The following is a 12,534-nucleotide window of genomic DNA, read 5'->3' as shown; positions in this document are numbered from 1 at the left end:
ATTGTCAAGGTGTTCTTTGCAGCAGGGTCCCACAGCTGCTTTGCACACAGATTTTATTTGGCTCTACTCACAGCAACTGATGTGAGACATGCTGTATGCAGGATCTTTTCTTTCCTGCTTTGCCAAGCTGCCCAGCACGGACATGGCCTCTTTCTTGGGGACCAAATTATGCTCCAGAATACCCCACAGCATTGCAAGGACTCCTCTGATAATATTTTGCTTCACAGCTGCCACTGACAGCTTAGTTCATTCCAGCATACTGGAACTCTCCAGCTCTTTGCTTGTAAACTAGGTGACATCACAAAAGAGAATGCAAAGCCAATGGGCATATAATTTGGGAGTCTTTCCTCACTTGTTCTTACTCTTTTAATAACTCTTCACAGAAGCAGGGTTTTCATCGCTGGTTGATATGCATGAAGAGAGAGGTTTTGTTTGCAAGTGTTCTCCCAGTAGTATATACTGGTATATATGGACGTGTTTCATTTGTCCTATCTTTCTTCAGAGCTCTAAAACTATGGTGAAGGGGAAGTTGGTGTGAAGGAGGTAAGCTTCCTTTCATTTGTGTTTAAACAAAAATGCCATTGGATTGTTTTCTGAGTGCTTCATGCAGACTTGGCTTTCAAACGTCTGTGGTTTGTAGGAGGGAGTTTGTCTGTGGCATAGAGATAAGTGGTGGGAAAGTTTCACCTTTCAAATTCTTCATGTCAGACTTCTGTTGAAAGACATAGGAAGCAGGCCACTAAAAAGGTGGTAACCCTGTTTGTTAGATGCAGCGTTATTAGTCTAAAAACCACATAAATATGATGACAAGAGGTAGAAGAGATGCACTTTTGTGCAATGAAAAACGGTTTTCGGAGTTTGGTCTTTATAACTTTGTTTTTTTACATAGAATTTTATATAGATTGAAACATAGCCTGATGTCTAAAATGGAAAAGTTAATCAAGAACATCCACTACAGTTAGAATGCAGAGAATACAGAACCAGAAAACATTCAAAATGTAACTATTTTTGTTGGGTACATCAGAAAGATAGAATGATCTACATATGGAATGTAAGGCTCTCATGCCTCCAAAATGTGTACAATATTTTGTAGAATATTATGGCTTAGTGCTACCTCATGTGCTTGGTATGCTAAAGAGCCCCAGGTTCAATATCTGGCATTTCAGCTAGGACTGAGAACAACCTCTGCTGGAGACCCAAGTGATCAGGGGTGGACTTCTCCTCCATGAATTTGTTTAATCCCTCTTGAAAGCTGTCCAACACTGCATCTAGTGGTAGTGCTTGCTTCCATATATCCTGAAGTGGTAGATCCTGCCTACTCTTGGAAGCCATGCAGGGTCAGGCCTGGTTATAATCTGGATGGGAGACTTAAGTCCTACATTGAGCAGGGGATTGGACCCAATGGCCTTCTAGGCCTCTTCCAACAGTATGATTTTTTTCTATGAACTCTTCTCAATCATTCCAGAATACAGGATGCAGAATGATAGACTCAAGTTGCAGGAAACCAGGTTTTGGCTAGATTTCAGGAAAAACTTCCTGCTTGTTAGAGCAGTATTATTATTATTTTATTATTATTATTATTACATTTTTATACTGCCCATAGTCAAAGCTCTCTAGGCAGTTGACAGCAATAATCATAGAATCATACACTCAAGTCACCCATCCCACTTCTACCCAGGCCTGACCCTGCTTAGCTTCCAAGATTAGGCAGGATCAGGCACTTCAGGCTACATGGAAGCTACAGTATGGCAATGGAACCAATTACCTAGGGAGGTTGTAGACTTTCCCACACCCAGAGGTATTTAAGTTGCAACTGCACAGTCATCTGAGAGGGATGGTGTAGTTTCGTGTCCTGCACTGGCAGAGGTTGGACCCAATGGCCTCCTTGGACCCTTCCAACTCTACTGTCCTGTGATTCTTTATCTCTATTCATCTCTATTTCTGAGAGCTTTGGTCAAAGCAGCAGGATGCTCCCAAACAAGATTAGAATCATGTGCAAGGGAAAGAGGATTTTAAAATTACTTTCCCCTCATTCTCTTTTCCCAATAAAACACTCTCACTTACATACACACCCTCCTGAAGTGATTTCTCTCTGTGTTTCTAATAACTTAACACAGGTATGCATGTATTTATTATCTTAATGTAGACATGCCTATATGGTTTTATTGATGCACTTGTCCCTTTCTTGACTTAACATAAATGTGCCCATAAATTTTTTGCTACGGATGGGTCTGTACCTTTTTGCTAATGGGAAAATGGTAGCTTTGGGAACAGCATTTCACCAGGAAAACACAGCATTAGCCCCATTCCAAGCTGCCAGTCTTGATCATGGCCCACACAGCTGTTATTTGCAAACATTTTAAAGAAGGAAAGATGCATCCACCCATCTCCATTGTGACATATATCTGTTTCTTATTTAATTAGAATATTTATACCCTGCCTTTCAGTCCCATAAAAGGATCTTCAAAGTGGATAATTAGGTTAAAAAGAATATACTATTCAAACAAAATAGAATGAAAACAGAGCCAAACCATAAATCAGAGCAATAAGACATCAGGTCAGCACAGAAGAGTATTTGATGCTGCCTGGTCCCAATTATACAATATGAAGTGGTGTTTTGCTTTTTATGAATCAAATTTTGTTAATTATTATTTATTATGTTTAAATAAATACATAATAAATTTAAATGCTGCTCTGTAACATTTTTAGGGTAGATTACAAAACTAAACAGGTTGAAAACAGAAATGATAAATACAATAATAGGGAGGGGAAATGAATCCAGGGGTAAGGAAAGGAAGAAGCAAGTTTGTTGAAAGATGGAACGGAAATAAACTAAAATACATACATAAGGTAAAGGATGTGAAAGAGAGTAGAAGGGATTTGTTCAAAACTCAATGTATGAATGGTTCCTCAAGGTGTCTATATTACATTGTCATTTTTCTTGGGAAACAGGTGATGATAAGTATTCCTGAGAGCAGATATTTATGGGACTGTCTCTTCATATTTTACCTAGATGGAAGGGCAAGAATTGAGGCACTGCATTTTGGAGTTGGCTGGCAACTGTGTTTAGAACAGCAGCTCTTCCTTCTAGCTTAGGCCCTCACACAAGGGTGGTGTTTGGGCACCTGGATAACAACCTCCTATCTGAGAGGGGCACTTATTAGTGTGCTCATGTTTGCAGTCTACAACATTAGCTGGGCTGGGAGAATGCATTATGTGGAAGAAGAGGAATGCAAAGATGGTACAATGCCATTGTGGCATTCCTTCCATCAGCATATATTGATTGTTGTCTTCCAAAGGTGACAGCTGTTGGAATGATTTTATGCTTGGCCAGCAGGGATGGATTTTCTAGGCACACCCTGGAAGTGACCGTTCCCGCTACTTTGTCAGTTCTCCCCCACCACATCTTCTGCTATAACTGTGTCTGATACTAATTTATTATATATTGCCCAGTTGCTGAAGTTCACAACATTTTGAAACCTTTTTGTTGAGCACAAATCAGGACATTTGTCTCTGAGATTTAAAGTGTGGGTTTTACTGAGTAATTGATAAATTGTCCCATCATTCCTTCTATACTTTCTACAAAACCTGGCAGTACTTTTCTTTGAATGTAGCTGGTAGCATTGTTTTCTGCACATTAGATGCTGACTACCTTTGGAACTCATTGATGCTGGGTCTAGGGAAGGTCACTGTTGATTAGGTTAGAGTCTAGAAGTGTATTTCAGCTTCCGTGTGGAACAGATCGGTATATTCCTTCTGTAATAGCATATTGTCTGGATCCTCACATTAATGTCAGTTCTCTTTTTCCAGTTCATTGTGGTATACAGGTTTCCATGGAACAAGCTGTCCTGTATACCAAATATAAGCACTTCATAATTATCTAGAGCACAAAATAGTTTATTATTGTGCTGGTAAACACACTGCATTTAGATATATAGTCCCGCAGCTATAATGAATAGCAATTCAAGTAATTCCTGCCAGAAAATGATGGCTCTGCAAGATATTGGGCAGACCCTCCTAGTCCTTTAGCTTTGGTTCACGTAGTTAAATGCACACACATGCCCCATGATAATTAGTTCCTGCAGCCCCAGACATAAAACAGGCTAAACTGAGAGAAATGCATTAAATATGCCACTATTTCTTTAGTTCTGTTTGTTTGTGAGCAAGACAGAAAATTAGATCCAACATTTTCTGACAAAACATTCTTGTCAGATATGCCTAACAAGCTAAGAGCTTATTTAATTGAACTTAATAAGAGGAAATTTGCAAAGTACATTTTCTTTAGTTGTCTCACAATATAAACCCTCCCCACTCTCTTTTTCTCATTTAAGCTGTGATACTCTTATAGATTTTTTTGTTTTTCCACCTTTTAAAATATTCAGTGTGAGTAGCAAATATGAAAAATAAAGATTTTCCATCAGCAGTGTGATGGGTAACTACTAGTTATCACATCCTCGTTAGATCTTTTCATATGCTCAATGCAGCACATAAGCCAAAAAAGTGGGAGCACAATCACAGCAGTAAGTCCCATCCCAGTCTATGCTTGCTCCCTTGAAAGGGAGATATGCAGTGTTTATTCTACTTAGAGAACCCCCAAACCCCAACAGAATGGGACTGAAGATAATTAAGACTAACATGAATTCCATTCACTTCAGGGGGTCTTCTCTAAGTAGGATTCATGTTGGATACCACCCAGAGATCCATTGCGTATAGGCTGCAAACATGCAATGCTTCGTCAGTTCCAAATTGCATATCCAAAGACAGGACTGGCCTAAGCCACTTCATCACTGGAGGTAGAGTGGTGGTGATGTGGTTCTTCACCGCTCTTCATGCCCCTCACTACTGCGAGCCACTGTTTATCACATGCACCAACACACCTCCAAGTCTCCTGAAATTTGCCTCCGTGAGGCCTGAGGGAGGTCTCTTTCTATGTGATTTGGCCTCAATATGCATGTATGTATTTTTAAAACTTACATTCTGCTAAATTGGCCCAAGGGCCCTCTAAGAAGATTGCAGATGTAGCTGACAGCCATGGAGGACCTGGCCAGGTGGTCCCTGCTGTTCATTTTCACTTTTGCTTGAAGTGATGGGGTGCTGCATTTCAAAGTCACCCATCCATGGTATTCCATGGCCTAAGAGGAGGCTGGCCTTGCTGCAGAATGGCCAGCAGCAGGGGCTCCAGTGGTGTAGAGCGGAGCCAATTGTTGAATAACAAGCTAAGAATGGGTCTCCAAAGGTGCAACTGGGTGCCAGACTGACCTCTGAGTACTTGTTACTGCTGGAAGTAGGAATTGGAGCAATTGCAGCTGGAGGGTTAGTCCTGCCCATTCTTGCATGGTTGCCATGCAGTGATATGGATCTCAGGTTTAATTCATTGAATAATAATTCATTTAATTGCCATGTAGTGATATCTCCGGTTTATCTTAATTCAAGTAAAACTGGTGTTTGGGTATACTGATTGCCACAATGTTATTTTAATAAGATTAAATTGGCCAGTTGTTGGGGGCATAATGCAACTAATGCTTACCTCATTCACATATTTCTGCAATGCCCAACAGCTGATTCTTACTGGGAGGAAGTAATAATAAGGATAAACTTTATGAAATTAATTTTATATTTATTGATAAGCATGTTCTTAAATTTTGGAACTTAATGCAAGGTCAATGCAAATGGATCTTCCATGCCCTTTTGACAGCTAAAGTATCAATATTCCAACACTAGAATGATCAATGGCCAGATTTGATTATATTTTTTATTTTTGGATCAGTGATCTTTAGGACTAATCTAAAAATGGATAAATATATGGTATCTGGGCTGCCTTTGTTGAAGTTTATACATAACTGTCCCTAAGAATAGTAATATATTTCGCTATATATGAAATATATAAAGGAACTTAGTATTTATTTATTTAAAACATTTCTATGCCACCCCCATCGCAACAAAGCCTTGGGGCGGCTCACAACAAAAACAAAAACATACAAAATTATACGAAAACAAAGTTATATACTAAAAATATTAAAACCCGGTGCATCTCAGCTTAAAAATATTTTAAATCCTACATAATAAATTAACACTTAAAATAAGTTTTAAATAAAAAGGTGTTAGCCTGGCGCTGAAAAACAAATAAAAATGGCGCCAGGCGGACCTCTCTGGGGAGCACATTCCATAGGTGAGATGCCACCACAGAGAAGGCCCTCCTCCGGGTACTCACCCTCCTAATATCATTCACAGAGGGTTCCCGGAGAAGGGCATCTGTTGCTGATCTCAAGGGGAGGGAGGGCATATATGGACACAAGCGTTCCTTTAGATACCCAGGGCCCAAGCCACTGAGGGCTTTATAGGTCATAACCAGCACCTTGAATTGGGCCCGGACTTCAATCGGGAGCCAGTGGAGCTGACGAAGAACTGGGGTTATATGAGAACAATGCCCAGTCCCCGTCAGCAGCCTGGCAGCTCTATTCTGCACCAATTGAAGTATCCGGACTGTCTTCAAGGGTAGCCCCACGTAGAGCACGTTGCAGAAATCTAATTGGGAAGTTACCAACGCGTGTGTCACTTTCACCAGGCAATCATTCTCCAGGAAGGGACGCAGCTGATGGATCAGCCGAAGCCGAAGGAAAGCGCTCCTCGTCACCGCCATCACCTGGGCTTCTAAAGACAGCTCAGGGTTGAGGAGCACTCCTAAGCTGCGAACCCTGTCCCTCAGAGGGAGTGCAACCCCATTTAGGACTAGGTCCAAGTCCCCCATCCCGAGTCCCGAACCACCCACCAACAGGACCTCCATCTTGTCTGGATTGAGCTTCAGTTTATTGGCCCTCATCCAGCCCATTACCTTGGCCAGGCACCAGTTCAGCACAGCCACTGCCTCACCTGGATTGGTGGAAAATGAGAGGTAGAGCTGGGTATCATCAGCGTACTGTTGATTCCGCAGCCCACACCTCCTGATGACCTCTCCCAGCGGTTTCATGTAGATGTTAAATAGCAAGGGGGACAAAATGGACCCCTGCAGAACTCCATGGCATAACTGCCATGGCGCAGAGCCATAGTCCCCCAGCATCATCTTCTGAAATCAGCCGTTGAAATAGGAGCGGAACCACCACCACGCGGTGCCTCCGACTCCCAATCCCACCAGCCTATTCAGAAGGATACCATGGTCGATGGTATCGAAAGTCGCTGAGAGGTCCAAGAGAACTAACAGGGACGCACTCCCCCTGTCTCTCTCCCTGCACAGGTCATCATACAGGGCAACCAAGGCAGATTCAGTGCCGTACCCGGGTCTGAAGCTGGACTGAAATGGGTCCAGATAATCAGTTTCATCCAAGAATGCTTGGAGTTGTCCCGCCACCACCCGCTTTAGCACCTTGTCCAGGAACGGGATGTTGGCCACCGGTCTATAATTGGCGGCCACCTCTGGATCCAGGGATGCCTTCTTTAGGACTGGTCGGACAACCGCCTCTTTTAAAGAGGACGGTACCTGACCGTCTCTTAAAGAGGCATTGACCACCTCCAGGATCCAGGTGCCAATCCCGTCCTTGGCTTTCTTAAGTAGCCAGGATGGGCATGGGTCTAGTAAGCAGGTGGTAGGGCGTACTTGTCCAAGCACCTTGTCCACATCATCAGGCCGCAACAACTGAAATTCATCCATTAATTGTGGACTCAACGGCGTCATTGGCATCTCCTCAGTAGAAACTGGTTCAATAGTAGAGTCAAGCTCGTGACGAATCTGAGCGATTTTCTCCCTGAAATGCCTGGCAAAGTCATCACAGCGGGCCTTTGAGGGTGGTATGAGATCTTTCTTTGGGCCTGGATGTATCAGCCCTTGCACCACCCAAAAGAGCTCCACTGGACGGCATTGTGAGGAGGCAATGGAAGCGGAGAAGAATTTCTTTTTCGCCGTCCTCACCACCACAGCATAGGCCCGATAATGGGCTCTTAAGTGTGTTTGGTCAGATTCATCCTGTGATCTCCTCCACCTATGCTCTAGACATCTCCCAACCTGCTTCATCGCCCGTAATTCAGGTGTATACCAAGGAGATGAACGGGCTCTGTCAGGTGGGAGAGGACGCTTGGGAGCGATCGTGTCAATAGCCCTGGTCATCTCCCCATTCCACAATTCAACCAGGGCATCGACAGGATCACCAGCCTTGTCAACCGGAAAATCCTCCAGAGCTTCCAGGAATCCATCAGGATCCATCCAGCTCCGGGGGCGGACCAATACAATCTGGTCCGCACCCTTACAGAAGGAAAGGCCACTCTCGAGCTCTAAACCTTATGAGGAAGTGATCTGACCATGACAAGGGCATCAAACTTAAATTCCTCATCCTCAGATCACTCTCTTCCTGCCTCGTCGAGCAAACCAGGTCCAGAGTGTGTCCATGTTCATGGGTCGGGCCACTGATGTGTTGAGACAGCCCCATGGCCGCCATGGAGGCCATGAAGTCCTGAGCCGCCCCGGTTAGAACCGTCTTGGCATGGAGATTGAAGTCCCCCAGGACCAACATCCTGGGAGTCCTCAACACCAGGTCCGAGACGATCTCCATCAGCTCAGGTAGGGAATCTGTTGAGCAGAAGGGTGCACGGTACACCAACAGAATCCCCAATCTGTCTCGGTCGCCCAACACCAAGTGGAGGTACTCCAGCCCCGGCCTCGAGAGGACAGGAAGCCCCACAAGGGAAATACAAGCTCGATAAACCAGAGCAACCACCTCTCCCCTCCCCTCCAGGCGTGGTCGGTGCTGAACCAGGTACCCGGGCAGGCACAGTTGTGAGAGGGCAACATCCCCCCCCACCTGCCCAGGTCTCTGTGATACAAGCCAGGTCGGCCCTCTCATCCATGATCAAATCATGGATGAGTGTTGCCTTATTTTGGACTGACCTGGCATTAAGCAACAGCACTGACAGGCCCGGGGGGCAGCTGACAAGTCTACCTGAAACCTGCCGGTTGGGGGAATAACCAGAAAGAGGGACAGGTGTTAACCAACTGTTCCTCCTTCTTCTATGCAGACCCGTTAGACCCCCAACGCCATAACATCCATTGCCCATCACCACCCCAATGGTGGCGCCCACGCGCTTCCCAGGCAACATCATAGTAAAGCACGAGATGCACCAATTAAAAGCAACCTAAAACCGACAATTAAAATTACTAAAAACATCCTACTTAAAACCACTGGTAGCCCACAAACGAACGAAACCAAGGCCAACCACCAAGGCCCCCAACCAGCCTAGCCCCCCGCTCGGACCCCACTCGGCAGCATCACCACCCTTAGGCCATCACCCTTCGGCTGCCGGCCCGAGGACGCCGGTCCCTGGATGCCGCTGGCGCTTTGTAGGCCACAGGGCCCCTCCCCGTGCCCTACCCCGCCCCGGTGCGTCTCTCACACATGCCCGGGGAAGTGGGCCAGAGCAGGGACCTGGGCCAGTGGTCCTGGCCTCGGTGCGGCAGCAGCAGCAGCAGGCAGCAGCGATGGCAGAGCAGCGGTGGGGTCCGGGCGGCATGGGCTCCAGGCAGCGCAGATGGAGGTGGGGCTGTCCGATGCGCTGGTTTGCTCCTGGGGGCTGGTCCCGGACACTGCCGGCACTTTGTAGGCCGCAGGGCCCCTCCCCGTGCCCTACCCCACCCCGGCGCGTCTCTCACAAACGCCCGTGGAAGCGGGCCGGAGCAGGGGCCTGGGCTGGTGGTCCTGGCCTCGGTGTGGCAGTGGCAGCAGCAGGCAGCGGCGGGGTCCGGGCGGCGCAGGGTCCGGGCAGCGCAGATGGAGGTACATATATTAATTGTGATAGAGTCACTCAGATTTAATGTAAGAAAACTACCTTTATTTTATTTTTCTGTCTTTTACTTTGTTTTTTGGTTTATTTTTGCAACTTACACTCAAAACTTAATTAAAATAAATTAAAGCACAACTTGCCACCTGAGACAACACATCTACATACCTCTTGGTAGGACTGGTTCTGTGCAGAGCATGTTAGGTTTCTCTGCTGGCATTCTGTTCCCTTTTGACATGTAGCACCTTCATGAGAGATTAAACAACCTCAAGAACTATTACAAAACAAAAACAAGTGCACCTGCATTTACTGTCAGACATTATAGGAGCATTAGCTCATTGGATAATCCCCTGAAGATGCTGAAGTTCCTTTGGGCAGATACAGAGATAAAATGCACCCTTGTCTGAAGTCTTTGTCTATAAGAAACTTGTGTTTCTCCATAATCTGCTCAAACACAAGCTTCTTGTCCTTGATACAGGTTATGCATCAGAAGAATCAAGTGCTAAGAAAAACACATTTCTTTCAGGACCATCAATAGCTTCTTGTGACCCACATAATCAAAGGCTTTGCTGTAGTTTATAAAGCATAGACTAATCTTCTGAAGCTGTTTGCTGGATTCCAGTAGCCATATTATATTTGCAATAGGGTCTCAAGTGCCTCTTCCTTTTTGGAATGTCAAAAAGCTAGAATGTTAGCTATTTCTTGCTCCATATTCTTTGTTGCAACAACTTGAACATCAGTTTGCTATAGTAATGGAGTATAGTAATGGAAGGGTCTGTAGCTCAGTGGATTGACATTTGCTTGCCATGCAAATGTTCCATGTTGAATCCACAAGATCTCTAGTTAAAAGAAAGCATCAGGTAGTGTGTGACACGAAACACCCATGCCCAAAGTCAAAGAACATATCATTGGGAAAGTCGGATTAGATTCAGAGGAAGGAGGAGTGGAAATTGGCAGAAGACACACCAGTTATTGAAAATGTGCAGATGATACCATACTACTGGTAGAAAGTGGCAATGAATTTATTTATTCAATGAACTGAGATGACTCCTGATGAAAATGAAAGAAGGAAGTGCAAAAGCAGGACTCCAGCTGAACATTAAGAAAACGAAACATTAATGACTACAGAAGAATTACAGAACTTTACTGTCATCAGATGAAGAAACTGAAATTGTGAAAGATTTTGCATACTTTGGCTCAGTTATCAGATCAGATGGAGACTGCAGCCAAGAAATCAGAAGAAGATAAAGACTTTGAAGGGCAGCAATGAAGGAACTAGAAAAGATAATCAAGTGTAAGGATGCTTCACTGGAGACCAAGCCCAGGATCCTCCATACTATTGTTTTTCCAATCACGCTGTATGGGTGTGAGAGCTGGACAGTGAAGAAAGCTGAGACCAAGAAAATGGATGCTTTTGAAACATGGCCCTGGAAGAGAGCTTTGTGAATACCCTGGACTGACAGAAAGCTGAATAACCAAGTCCTAGATCAAATCAAGTCAGAACTTGCCCTGAAAGCAAAAATTATGGAACTAAGGCTGTCATTCTTCAGGCACATCATGAGAAGGCAAAGCTCACTGGAGAAGACAATCATGTTAGGGAAAGTCAAAGACAGAACAGAAGGAAGACCAAATATGAAATGGATTGACTCCATAAAGGAAGCCACACCTTTGAGTTTACAAGAGCTGAGCAAGAACGGGACATTCATATTAGAGATACATAAAGAATCCATTTGAGGGTAGGGATTCATTAGATTCCCAGGGCTTAGCTTCCGAAACTCCAGTCTACTTTGTTGCAGCCATGCATCTTAGTTCCTGGGATACTTATCTGGCAGAGGAGTCCCCATGATCATGAAGATAGTTTTGCTGGGGTGAGGCTTATCCATTGCACTCTGGGTGTTTTGACCCCTACAGTTTCACCAAATGTGCTTAATTTGTGGTAGTGGGGACTGTGTTTCTTCTTTCCTATGGCACATGAGAACATATCACACTGTTCCCACACTAGAAGCATTGTGAATGTTTAAATGGGAAAGGAAGCATGAGGAACACTGGAGCACTGCTGGGCATAAGTGCCTGCTGGATATCTTCTTGTTGTGTACTGCATCGTTTCAGCAGAATCTGAATTTCACTGTGAATTCAAGTGCAAATTGGAGTCTGCACACCATGGAAAGCAATGCGTTTGAATGCTCACATTCTGCCACAAATTCTCAAGTGTAAAATAACTGTTTAAATTGCAGGTAGAGCTGGATTGGGCCATATATCATTTATCTAATCTCTTCTTGACTCACAGTGCTTTTGTTTAGTTCTTTAGAACAATCCCTAGTACTCCATAAGTAGACCAGGCCTCAAGATATTAATCCAGCTCCATTGCAAGTCTATACAGTCAGTGAATATTAACAGCTCTTTTGCAATAGAGGAGTAGTTTTGACTTGTCATTGAAAATGGACTGTGAACAAGACCAGTTGTTTGTGACAAATCAATTTAACCTGCATTAATATGGAAGGAAAAACACACCCTTTGTCCCAGATAATTTTCTTTGAAATACACTTACACACAAACCCCAAACTGAAACTTTTCTTATAGTGATTAGATTTTGTTCTCGGATTTGGTATAGAAAAGTAGACCTTCTCTAAGTGTTTGAAAACATGGGGAGCTGCCTTCTGCAGGGTCACATCACTGGCCCATGTAAGCTGGTACTGTCAACCACAACCAGCAGTGGCTTTGAGGATTTCAGGCAGGAGTCTTCCTACCCTTACCTGGAGATGGTGGGGATTG

The 12,534-nt window shown here is 44.4% G+C and overlaps 1 pseudogene; it reads left to right on the top strand.

Moving 5' to 3' along the window:
- Window positions 1-11,579: 11,579 nt before the first annotated feature.
- LOC123032038 lies at window positions 11,580-11,728 on the top strand (annotated as a pseudogene).
- Window positions 11,729-12,534: the final 806 nt, after the last annotated feature.

The sequence above is a fragment of the Varanus komodoensis genome, unplaced genomic scaffold (assembly GCF_004798865.1).
Source record: "Varanus komodoensis strain SLA01 unplaced genomic scaffold, ASM479886v1 scaffold52, whole genome shotgun sequence".
Lineage (NCBI taxonomy): Eukaryota > Metazoa > Chordata > Lepidosauria > Squamata > Varanidae > Varanus > Varanus komodoensis.
The sequence above is the reverse complement of the archived record's forward strand: the minus strand, read 5'-3'. Positions and strand labels throughout refer to the sequence as shown.